The 13125-nt window shown below is 43.6% G+C and overlaps 1 long non-coding RNA gene across 1 annotated transcript in view; it reads left to right on the forward strand.

Moving 5' to 3' along the window:
* The window catches only part of LOC126213125 (uncharacterized), a 46069-nt gene extending 33333 nt beyond the window's left edge, over positions 1-12736 (forward strand). Inside the window, exons 2-3 of the long non-coding RNA XR_007541079.1 lie at positions 3407-3686; positions 12400-12736. This is a non-coding gene — a long non-coding RNA (uncharacterized LOC126213125). The remainder of the gene's footprint in view (positions 1-3406; positions 3687-12399) is intronic.
* Positions 12737-13125: the final 389 nt, after the last annotated feature.

The raw sequence follows: 13125 nt of genomic DNA on the forward strand, positions 1-13125 counted from the left end.
GGAATAGGAAAAGAATTCTGCTTATAGGCAGCAGTCGTGGGAGGGGTGTGGGCCAGCAGCTTCAGAAGAAATTAGGTGCAGGGTACCAGGTCACAAGTTCTGTGAAACTGAGTGCTAGTCTGACAGAAAACTTAGGTCAGCTATGCAGGGAGTTTGAGAAGGAAGATGAGGTAATTATAATTGCGGGAGCAGGAAACAGCCTGGCTACGAATCCGAGATATAGTATTAGGAGTGACCTGGATAAAATAGGAGCAGAAACCGAGCACACGAATGTGGGGTTCGTGGAGGTCTTTCAGCGCCACAATCGGCCCTGGGTAAACACTGCTGTAAGGTGTTTTAACACTGAGGTGAACAGGAAGCTCCAGACACCGGCAAAGTCTCACGTGAGTGTTGTTCCAGTAAATGCTATTGGCAGTGGGGATACACTGCACATGGCCTGCACCTTGATAGGAAGGGGGAAGATAAGTTAGCTTCTCTATTAGCAGATACTGTAAGGGGGGCCACAGTCACACAAGGGGGTGAGCCCTGTGGTGAACAGGTCCAGGCAGGCAGGTTTTTTAGGTTGAAGGCAAACTCCAGACATATGACAGTCAAGGTAAATAGAATAAAAGAAACTTCACATGGAGTTAATAGGGGTAAAGCTAAGGGCAGTATCAACATACTTCATCAAAATGCCAGGGGAATAAAAAATTAAGTAGATGAGCTATTTAGTGTGTTTAGATGATCTCAAAAATAAGAATGAGATTGATATACTCTGTCTGAACACCACGTGACTGTGGGCACGGATAGTGTCAGTATAAGTGGGTATAATTTAGCGTCTCACACTTGTAGATCTAGGATGGCTGAAGGAGGAGTTGCCATTATCATAAAACAAGGATATAAATGCAAAACTGTAGAAGTAAGCAAATTTTGTGTTGATCAGCACTTTGAGATTTTGTGCATGTGAACTTCAGCTAGATAATGTAGTATTGATATTAGCAACAGTGTACAGGTCCCCATTAGGAGACTGGGAGCTGTTCATAAAAAAAAGTTTGACTCCCTGTTATGCTGTCTGTCAGACGAAAAGAAGTCATTAATCTGTGCTGATTTCAATGTAAACTTTCTACGTAATTCTGATAGGAAAAATGAACTAGAAGTGTCATTAACAACATATAATTTAGAATCGGTGATCAATTTCCCTACACGTATAGCTCAGGACAGTAGCACACTAATAGATAAATTTATATCCCTCTTTGAACATTGTTTCTCAAAGAAAATTACCAAGTGTAAGACCACACACTTTCCAAAGAAACCTTGGATTACTACAGGTATTAAAGTGTCTTCAGAAAGAAAAAGAAAACTATATGAGACAGCAAGAATTAGTAAAGATCCAGAAGTTGTTTTACACTATAAAAATTATTGTAACATACTGAGAAAAGTTGTAAGGAAATCAAGAAATATGTATGTTAGAGAAGAAATTAACAACTCCAGCAATAAAATCAAACCAATATGGAATGATGTTAGAAGAGAGACAGGAAAAGTAGCCACTGGGGTAGGTAGTATTACTGTTAAAGAGAATGAGACCATCTTAACCAACAGTACACAGGTAGTCAGTGTATTTAACAATCACTTCTTAAGTATAGGAGAAAAAATTGGTGAGAAAAGTTCAAAAGAAAAAGCCAGGCAGTACACGGAAAAGTCAGTTTTGAAAAAAATTTAGTCAGATTAAGTTTCATCTAACAACTTCTTGTGAAAAAGGAAAGTTATTAAATCGTTGAAAAGTAAATGTTCTGTTGGAGTAGATGACATCTCTAACAAGTTATTAAAACAATGTGGAGCAATTACAGCTGATGTTTTGAGTCACATATGTAATGCATCACTGACTCAGGGTATTTTTGCAGACAGGTTAAAATATGCCATTGTCAGGCGTCTCTACAAAAAGGGGAAACCGCGGATGTCAATAATTACCAGCCAGTATCCTTGCTTACAGCATTTTCAAAAATCTTTGAGAAAGTAATGTACTCAAGAGTGGTTAGCCATCTCAACAGTAATGGGATACTCAGTAAATCACAGTTCGGATTTCAGAAATGCTGTTCCACTGAGACAGCAATATACAATTTCACTGTCCACATAATAGAGCCTTTAAATAGAAAAATGTCACCAGTAGGAATATTCTGTGTCTTATCCAAAGCATTTGATTGTGTGAACCATGACATTATGTTAGAGAAATTACAATGGTATGGTATAAATGAAACAGTATATGAGTGGTTTAAGTCATATCTACAGAACAGGAAGCAAAAAGTCTCTTTATGTGCTTCAAGCGATTCAGAGAAGTTTGCCACTTCATCTAACTGGGGTATTCTACAAGGTTCAATCATCGGTCCCCTTCTGTTCTTGATTTATGTGAATGACCTCCCTTCTTATCTCAAACAAGAACCTAAACTGACACTGTTTGCTGATGATAAAAGAAAATGATACAAATAAGGTTTTTGGAAAAGTTATTAATTGGTTTTCTGCGAATGGGCTTGCTCTGAACTTTGAAAAATACAGTACATCCAATTTTCTGCTGCAAAAAGTAAAATTCCTTCAATAACCATAACACACCAAAAGAAGTCAGTAGCCAGGGTAGAGCATACTAAGTTTTTGGGTGTACATATAGATGAGAATCTTAATTGGAAAATTTATATTGTGGATCTCCTAAAGCAACTTTTGCAATCAGAATAATTGCCAATTCTGAGGCTGTAGAAATTAGTACGCTAACATACTTTGCGAACTTTCACTCTCTGATGTCGTACGGAATAATATTCTGGGGCAACTCGAACACTTAGGCCAAAGGTATTCACTGCTCAAAAGAAAGTAGTTAGAATAGTGTGTGGGGTTCATAGTCACACATCTTGTAGGCATCTGTTTAAAAGGTTAGGAATTCTTACAACTGCTTCACAGTACATTTACTCAGTAATGAAATTTTTTCTCAACAACATGGACCAGTTTAAGATCAACAGCGACATTCGTGATTACAATACCAGAAAAAAGAAAGACCTACACTATCCCTTACTTAACCTATCTTTGGCACAGAAAGGGGTAAAATATGCTGCTATAAAATTTTTTGACAAATTACCGGATGAAGTAAGGTGTCCGACAGACAGCAGCAACAGCTTCAAAAATAAACTGAAATCATATCTCTTTGACAACTCCTTCTATACCATAGATGAATTCTTGAATAGGAATAAATAAATCTATAAATATAGTGTATGCATTTTGTGCCATTTAAGGGAATGGGGTAAATAATAGAAATATTATTGTGTATATATAAACAAAGATGCTGTAACTTACCGAACGAAAGCATTGGTATGTTGATAGAGACAATAAAAAACACACAAACCCGACAGTGGGTAGTGTGACTTATTATCTCGCACTTTCGTTTTAGGTCGCAGAGCGGACATGTTGCGGAAGAAGGCCGCGAACGAGCTGCTGAACAAGCTGCACAGGGGGTTCGTGCTGAGCTGCGTCGCGCTCACCATCGGCGGCTGCGGGCTCCTCGGCATGAACACCTTCCGCTACTTCACCGTCGTGCGGCCCGCCGTCAAGGAGAGGCAGCTGGAAGCGCAGCAGGAGCTGCTCGGTGAGGGCGCGGAGACGCTGACCGACGCCGCGCCGTCGGTGGGCGCCTGAGTCCGCGCCGTCCGTGTCCGCACTGACGGGTCGAGGTAAGGAGACCGTCGCGTGACGGAATCGCCCGCGCCTCGGCTGTCGCGTGACGGGCCCGTGTGCGGTCCCTTTCCGGTAGCTTCCAGTTTATTTCGTCAGAAGCGCGGGTGCCGCATTTTTGCCGTCGACCCGCAGTACGCCCCGATCCGGAACTCAATTTGGGCGAGCGTCGCCTATACGTTGTAGCGCGGTCCCGTTTCTCGGGCCTACTTTTTGATAAAAGGACGACACGGCTCCCCCTTCTTTGCCACCCGAAGGCTACGTGCGTGCGGAAGCTTACTGCTCTCCGCCTGCCGGCCGACACGTCTCGGGATGCGGGTTGCGCTAATGATCTCCGTTTTTACTGCACTCCGGTTTTGCTCGGACTCGACTACGGTTGTCAGGTTCACGGCTCGGCGGCTCCGCCCGCTCCTAAGCTTCCCGACCCCGTTCTCAGACATCTGGCTGTCGGTGCCTGCCGTACTAGTCTCCTCGCGGGAGTGGGGATTCGCCCTCTACACCTCTACAGATACACTAGAGTCGACTCGCGGTTTCTCACACGATTTCCGTTCGACGGTTCCCTGACCGACCCGTGTCTTTGCAGACGAGGGTTATCTCCCTCCCGACACCTGTCCTCGGGTGGGATTGCCGGTCGGAATGCGTCCTCACTTCCCCGTCGGGATCTCTGTCTCCGTTCCCGGGAAAGTGTACCCACTTTCTCCGCAGATTAGGGCCGACCTGTTCCGTGCTCCCGAGGTCTCTCGTCACCACTACAGTACTGTGGCATTCTATACGTTCCCCCCTCGAAGAGCTCCGGGGTGCTTACCACCTTCTACACCGATTCTTCTAAAATGGCGGATAAAGTGGGACGCGCTTCTACGTCTCCTACTGGCACGGAACGCCACTTACTGCTGGGATCGTGTGGTGTCTCCACGGCAGAGGTGGCAGCCGTTAACGGGGCCCTCCATTTTATTACTCGGGCTTCCCTCCCCGGCGTTTCGGTACGTACTGACCCGGCGAGCGGCCCGTGACCACCTCTCTGCCCTCGGTCGTCTTTCTCTGGGTCCCGAGTCGTGTGGGCGTCCCGGGGAATGAACTGGCTGACCGTTTGGCTAGAGAAGCGGGTATTTACCGACTGTTCCCTTCCGTGATTCCGGGTGCAGATGTGGGGATCCAGATCGAATCTCTCTTTGCTCGAAAGTAGAACGACAGCCGGTGCGCTACTGCTTTCGGTAACAAACTTTGTACAGTCGAGGCACCTACTGCAGTTAGGCGCTCTCCGTTCCGCTCCTCTCGGGAGTTGTCGGACGTCTTTTGCCGTCTACGCGTCGGCCGTACCGGACTCGCCCGTCGTTTTCCCTCGTGTGACGGGTCACCCCCACAGTGTAGCTGTGGAGCCGGACTGACGGTGTCCGATATATCGGAGGAATGTCCCCTCCTTTTGGCCCCCTGTACTAAGTATAGCGTCAGAGATTCTTTCGTACACAATTCGGGAACTGGTCCTCAGTTTCCTACACGAAAGTGATTTTTATTTTCAGTTATAACTTTTTGCTTTACTCGTGGAGTAGGGGTAGGTTGGTTGTGGTTGGGGCCTCTCTTTGTGCTTTTCTCGGTCTGGGACCTGTGTCCACCCCCCCCCCCCCCCCCTCCTCTGTAAAGACCTCTTTTGTATCCCTCTGTTTCTCCAGTTTTCAGATTTGTTGTACCTTTTTTATGCCTTCTACTGTGTGTCTGTTTTAACTTCCTTTCTTTATTGTTTGACCCCTCTGACTGGATCCACCCACTTTTAGCAGACCCTTACACAAGTAACTTTTGAATCTCAGGACTGATGACCTCGCCGTTTAGCCCCCTAACCCCCGCGGCCCCCCAATCGATCGGTCGACTGTCACAGTATCACTACCTCGACAGGAATGTTGCAGTTGTGCGTTGTATTTTTCAGACTTCATCCCCTAGGCCACTGGTTCCCAACAGGTGGTCCGCGGACGCCCGGGGGTCCGCCAGCTGTGCCGGAGGGGTCCGCGAGATGTTATTAGAATAAAAAATATATTAAATATATTTCGTACGATAACAGATTATTTGTCTTGGCCGCTTCCTGCACGAGCAGAGCTTTAGCGAACGCTATCTTCTGCGTCTAGTGTCTTCCTAGAGCCAACTAGCACTAGCACACTCTAGCGCAAAGTTAGAATTAGATAGAGTCAAAAATTAGAGACTTCCGGGCATCGGCACGCGAGGACTACGAGAAACTAGCCAATGAAAAAGATCCGTGTGCGACCACGTATCGGTGTGAGCGAGAATTTTCTTCCTCGTGTTTCGTGAAAAACTAATATAGGAAGCGGCTCGACATGCGGTCGGATTTCAGAGTGAAAGTTTCAAGTTTGGAACCTAATATATCAGAAATAATGGACTCGAAGGTCAGATCGAACTCATCTCACTAAGAACTGAAAGTTAAAACTAATTATATACTGATGGAGTTCTCTGTTGTAACCGTATTTTTTCAAATAAATAATACCTTGTATGAAATTAGTGTTTTTGTATTTTTCACACGTGTCTACTCAATGCAATCCCAAGTGTAGTACACTTGAAAGACCAATACATTCAGTTTTAATTTTTTCCTGTCATTTTCAGTTCATACTCAATTTTTTATTTTTTACGGAGTGTGTTATACTAAACACCCAGATATGAAGACAAAGATTTTGAGCAATAATCAAAATTTATCAATAACAATGATGGCTACATTGAAAAAATTTTAAAGCTCAATATTTTTTAAATAATGAATATGTCAATGTTTTTTTAAGCACCAAGAATAGAAAACGTATAAAAAGACTTTCAATTTAGCTTTTTTAGGTGCTCGATACTGTGATACGACGATGTACCGATCGTGCTCGATTAGTGCGTCCTCTAGAAAATTTTGTTGGGAACCGCTGCCCTAGGCACACTGAGTAACGTGAGAAGCAAGTTCAAAAAGTTACAGGAATTTGTTAATTTCACGGGGTCTATATGTCTAATTTTCAAGCTTTTGTTTATCTTGTTGATTCACATGTTCTTGATGTATGTTTGCGTTTTCTGCTGTTTTGAAGACTTATTTCATTTTTGACGTATGAAAATGTTATATCTGCTCTTGAGTGCCCTGGATGCTGTGGCACATAAATTACTGATGGCACTGTGGAAGAAATAAAGAAAATGGTCCAGGAAAAGTGTCAAATCACCATCAGAGAGGTTGCTAATGACGTCGGCATGCACTCGGGCTCTAGCCGAGCAATTTTTTTTAGATGTTTCGGGCGTGAAGAGTGTAGCAGCAAAGTACGTTTCGAAATTGCCGAACGAATTTGACAATCGTCCTGAACTTCTAAGGAAAATTATAACAGGTGACAAAACGTGGGTACACGATATGGCGTCGAAAGTGAGGCCCGGCGGTCCCAGTGGAAACTGCGCGAAAAGTCGAGTCTGGAAAACTTACAATGTGAAGACTCTTCCCACTCTTTACTTCTATTTGCAATGGAATAGTGCATCGTGTGTTCCTGCCTTACGGTCATAAGGTCAGTAACAAATGTGGAAGTTACGTGCCATTTGCACGAAGCTGTCCTAAGAAAGCAAGCAGAAATGTGGCAAAACCACTTGTGGAAAACGCATCACGGTCATGTGCTCACTCACGTCTCAATGCTCATTTGTGACTTTTTGGCAAAAAAAAAAAAAAAATAAATAAATAAAAATCGTGAACCTCAGCCACCGTATTCGTCAAACACTGCTTGTTCCTTTTCTATTCCCGAGGCTGAAGAGGACTTCATCGTGCCACCATTGGTGACATAAAAGCAGAATCGCTGAACACCGTGTCAGAAAGTGAGTTCCGGAAGTGCTTCCGAGATTGGAGAAAGCACAAGTGTATTGCATCTGAGGGGGTTACTTTGAAGGGAACAAAGTTGATGTTGATGAATAAATAAAGATTCTTCAAGAACAACAAATATTTCCATACTTCTCGATCACACCATGTATATAGTAAACAGTTGCCAAGATACTGGGCCAACAACCTGTACCCGAAAGTAAATAAGGTGAATTTACGGCCAGTGATACAGCATTTGGTCAAATCGAGATCGAGCTTTTGGGAGAAAGAGAGCGAGGGTTTTAAAAATTTGCAAAGGTGGCATTGTAGCGTAACTCGCCGCAGTCCACAAATTTCTGAATAAATATGTATACGTATTCTTGAAGAATGTTACGGTCTCTCCGGCATTACCCACTGGGAGACCAGAATTACTGTGTATCTGTCACCACTGCCCCAATATAGAACATTCTCGAGATCAGACCCCCTGAAGTGGGATGTTTTCTTTTTACTTGCTCGGGTGGAACGTGTCGAGCTATGCCCCCGTATATTTGGAATGTAATCCTATTTGAAATTAATTACTTAGACTAACAGTAAGCTACAGTAATTGTATTCGTTCATCTGAGTTTTTTGTTGAGTAACAGGTTGCAGTCTAATAGTGAGGAAGAATAAAAATATTTCCAGTAACTTACGCTGTATTCTAGTTTTCAGTCAGTTACAAATGTTTCTTTTTGTTACAGTTGCAGTAGTCTTTCTGAATCTTAGCTCTCTTTCTATCATCATTCAATACTGAAAAATCCCATTTAATGACTATTCACAAAAGGTCTCTCTATTGTACTTCGGGAAAGAAACGGCCGCAACAGTATCTTATATCTCTCAATCACAGAATTTAATCATAACCCAATTATTACATATTAAAGACAAACAACATAATTTTTTATTAATTATAGTTACACCGCTGGCACGTCATATTTAAACCCCATTTGTCCATTTGTTACTTAGACTGGGCTGAAAACACAGGTGCAGTCTGTAAGACTTTCCCTTTTTCTAATATCAAACAAGGCTTCAGAAGCGCTAAACAAATCAATATCATTCTTACTGCCTCCATTATTTTATTATTATTAATGTTATTAATATTGTTATTGACAATTATTACTTTTTGTTAGTAATGCAAATTATTATTATTATAGAGTTTATGTAATAATTAAGCATTGTCATTCTTAACCCCTCCATTACTTCATCTTCATTATTTGTGTTACTGTTATTATTACTGGGAACTGTTATTATTATTATTATTATTATTAATGGCAAATTATCTCTGGAAATGGCAGATATTAAGCAAATAACTCTATCAATTTTTCTTTGAGTTCTTCCAGTAGGGTTTCATTCTTTGCGAAAAGGCTTGTGTATGCTCACGCGACCACTTTGGTCTGTACTGTTTTGCTTTTGGTTGCTCAGATATAATTTCCCATTCAGACTTTGTGTCTGAAGGTGTCTCTTTCTAGAATGTCAGCTGGTCTTATGTTTGCATTATTCAGGTCCTTTCGAATTTCATCCAGCCGAGGTGTGGAGTTCTTAAGTGAGGTTATATAATATATTATTCTCTTCGTCAATCGATTTTCTGGTAGTCTGCCAAGATGGCCAAAGAATTTCATTCGCCTTTTTTAGGAAAAGTTTCGATGTTTGAAGACTTTTCTGTTGTTTTAATTGATTGTAGCTTATAACCGCCTTGGGTATCCCTTACTCCTAGGATTTTCCTGATCTTACTTCTTTTGTGATTTCTTCAAGTTGTTGTTTTTTGTTAAGGGTTAGAGTTTCACTTGCATAGAGGATTGCTGGTTTTATGACAATATTGTAGTGTCGGATTTTTGCCCCACTTGACATTGATTTTTTGTTGTACAGGTTTTGCATTAATCCTAATCCTTTATTAATTTTTTGGAGACGATGATGCTATGAGATTTTTTTTCAATACCTGTCGGTTCAATGAATTCTCAGAGGCGTTTAACGTGTGGGACCCTGTTAATTTTACCGTATTTTGTTTTCAAGCTCGCAATTTGTTTTTGAACAAAAGAGTTCAGTTTTGTCAAATGAAAATTGTAAACCTACCTTTTCTTCACATTCTTTGAGTATTTCTAGCTGTTTGACTGCAGTCTGCTCATCCTCTGTTAGTATCACCAGGCAAATTATTAATATTGTTGTTGTTTCTTCTTATGTAATATTTCTTGAATCTGTTGTTCCTGGTCATATGCAAGAGAGGGCCTAATCTGGTAAGGCTCAACAAGCAACCAGTGAATGAGGTTGTTTGGACAGCAAAATAACTGATGATTGCCCAAGTAGAGAGGATATAAAATGCAGACTGGCTATGACAAGTAAAGAATTGCTGAAAAAGAGAATTTTTTTTAAACAGATAATACGGTGTTGCCTTGTACAGAAGTTAAACGTACACAATAAGCAGTTCAGACAAGCTTCTGAAATGTGGTGCTACAGTACAATGCTGAAGCTTAGACGGGTAGACTGAGTAACCAGCAAGGAGAGGTACCGAATAGATTCGGAGAGAAAAGATGTTTAGGCATGACCAAAAGAACGGATCAGGTGATAGGAAGAATCTTCAGGCATCAAGTATAACTTTGGTATTTCAGGGAGAGGCGAGGTGGGGGGAAGACACAGAGAGAGAGAGAGAGAGAGAGAGAGAGAGAGAGAGAGAGAGAGAGAGAGAGAGAGGGGGGGGGGGAGATAGAAATTATAGATGTAGGCGAGGCTAGGCTACAGTAAGCAGTTCCTAGTGGGTGTCGGCAGCAAGAGGTGGAGAGGGGCTCGCACAGGGTAGACTAGGGTGGAGAGCCGTAGCATGCGAATCTTCAGGCTGAAGGCAGCAAGAAGAAAATTTTGTTTGGAGTGTAGGTTCTTCTGGCATACTGATCTGTAGTGTACCCCAAGATTCAGATTATATCGGAAGGTGTTAGTCGAGATGAGTGTTCGTGAAGCCCAATATATGCAGAGTTGTGGGGAGCATTACAGGTAGTAAACAGTTACAGTATTCACTCCGAATTCAGTTTCTGATCACAGGTGATCTGTATTTCGTATTACTTTCGATTGTGACATTAGCTGTGTGTGTGCGCTTCAGAATTAAATTTCCTGTTCTGTCCCCTGCACCGATAAGGTGTAATACTACGATCGCCTGCCTGTTGGCATTCTGATCCGTTGTCGGAATGCTGTGCAGCAGTGGTTCCACGAGTCCGTGCTACATTTCCAGAGCTGTGTAGTAGCAGTGTCACAGTATGAGAAGGTGTTTTGTCTGTGCAGAGCTGGTGCCCAATAGGCTCCCAGGTGTGCTCCGTCGGGCTCAATTTGGGTCGTACAGTGAAGGCTTTCACGACCGGATGGTACTGTTGTTGATAATTCTTCAATTCCTAACGTTTCGTCCAATACTACGTCGGACATCCTCAGAGGTATGGCTTCAGTCAGGTGACCACGCAGTTAAGTTTTCTGAAACTACAGTTTTAAGTGCTACCACGAACTATTATCCACGACTGTATAGGAAGGCTATTGAAATTTATAAACATGAAGATAATTTTAATAGAAAAGAAGAGACCTCGAAATTAAGTGAGATATGGACAGTGGCGTTACAGAATTGATAAGTGATTTTTATCTATGACGGACTATCATTGATAGTTACATTTTATCTTTGACTAGATTTCTCTCTGCTACTACGTGCAAGCTAGACCACGCCCACTTTCCTCGGTATTTAGGCCGCTCTACAAAGCCCGACTCGTCAGTCGGCAGGACCAGCTATACCTCTGAAGATGTCAGTATCGGATGAAACGTAAGGAATAGAAGAATTCTACGGACCACGGCCATATAACCCGGAAGAATTAATGACGTCGAGTCGGGTCGATACGACGGCCGAGGTGTCTGTGCGAGTCCACTGCGGTGCTCCTCGAAACACTAGCTCTGTCCGGCCTCGCGACATGGGCTGCCACCGTGCCGGAAGATAGCACTGCCGTCGGGGAAGACGTCGAGGATGAAAGGGTGCCGGGCGGCCCGCAGCAATGTCCACAAAGGCCACAGCTGTTACGGTGCCGTCGATTACTGGCGCAGGTCCCGTGCAAACTCTGGCGGACGTCCCACGTAGAATAATACCGAACCCGTGGCACAGTGCCGTTTCCCCGGATGACGGCACAGGTGGATGCGACTGTCGACGCGGTGTTGCGAGAAGTGTCATTTGTTCGATCGGGCGATAAGTTTCCACCGGTCGACGGCGCGATATCGACGGTCCGCTGCCCGCGGTAGACCTAATTGGTGACGTCACTGGGCCGAGTGGGAACGCGTGGTGTTACGTGCCGCAGGTCCCCGCGATCGATAAGGTGTGCCGACTTTGTGTCTGAAAAGTTTGTGCCCGTGTCAGTATTGCACTCTCGTCATAACATTTGCCACAGATCACCTCCGGTCCCACTTTACAGGTCGTGCGAGTTTCCGATCCGGACGTCTCGTGACGAGAGTTGCACGGGATTGACCGGCTTCACCATTTCCGACACACTCATTCCGACACGGCCTGCCGTTTGTCGAAGTCGCTCGTGTCGCGGATTTCCACATTTACGGTCCGTGTCGTTGCTGTACAGCTACCCCACTATTCTCAGCTCTGCCTACACGCTCTCCTTACCACGACTCGAGCTCGTGACACCGCCCCTCGACACTCGGAGTTGTGGCGGGCGGCGGTCGTAATGCCGGGGCTCGTCAGTGCATTTAATCACTGCTTTTTAATTTGAAAGCTTCTTTGTCTTTTATTGGTCGTATATATTTTCCCTCTTGTACTTCTAGTTTGTACAATTGACAATTCTCTCGCATATAAGCATTGAGCTTTCACCACTGTGCCGTACTGTGTTAATTCAATTTTGTTTTCGTTATCTCCTTACCTTCAGGTTGGCGAACGGGCAGAGTCCACCGGCAAACACTACGGGGAGCTGTCTCGGAGGAGGGTGTGAGCGGCTGTTGACGGTGAGGTATATTTGTGTGTCTCGATCCGGAACTGCCGGGGACGTCGATTCTCGAATGTCAGTGTCGGAATTTATCTGTAATATTCCCAAACGGACACGTCGTTAGGGTGGCTAGTAACGTGCAGTGTGTTTATTGGCGAGTGCATTCTAAACAGGTACGACACGAGTGGATTGTCTGTATATTGTAGAAAATGAGGTTTCCTGTACGTTGTGTATCAATATTTTTGTTAAGAGCTGCAATAAAAGGTTGTGTGTGAGAGAAGAGTGTGCTAGTACTGTTTCTTTATTTCTGTGTCTCCCTTTTGCAGCCAGACTCCTGTTGCGGGGGCCGGTCACGAGTAGCGTTCCTGCTGCCTCACTTTCTCCACAACTATTATTTGAGAGATTGTTCTAGTGCCTCCAAACGTATTTTACGAAGAGCAAATTCTCATATCTTCGTTTTTAGTAAAGTGCCTTTTGTTTTTGAGTTTTCAGTTAATCGTATGACTTTATAGGATGCTTTCTTTCAGAACAGTGAGGTCACGACTTCCCTTGCGTTATTTCGTTCATTGTGTGGATTTGAAGAATTACGGTATTGCACTCCCTTCTCCGAGAAAAGCTGTGTCAGTCCTAGAGTCTGACGGACTGTAATATCTATTTCGCCAGAAGTTC

The sequence above is a fragment of the Schistocerca nitens genome, chromosome 11 (assembly GCF_023898315.1).
Source record: "Schistocerca nitens isolate TAMUIC-IGC-003100 chromosome 11, iqSchNite1.1, whole genome shotgun sequence".
In the NCBI taxonomy this organism is placed as follows: Eukaryota; Metazoa; Arthropoda; class Insecta; order Orthoptera; family Acrididae; genus Schistocerca; species Schistocerca nitens.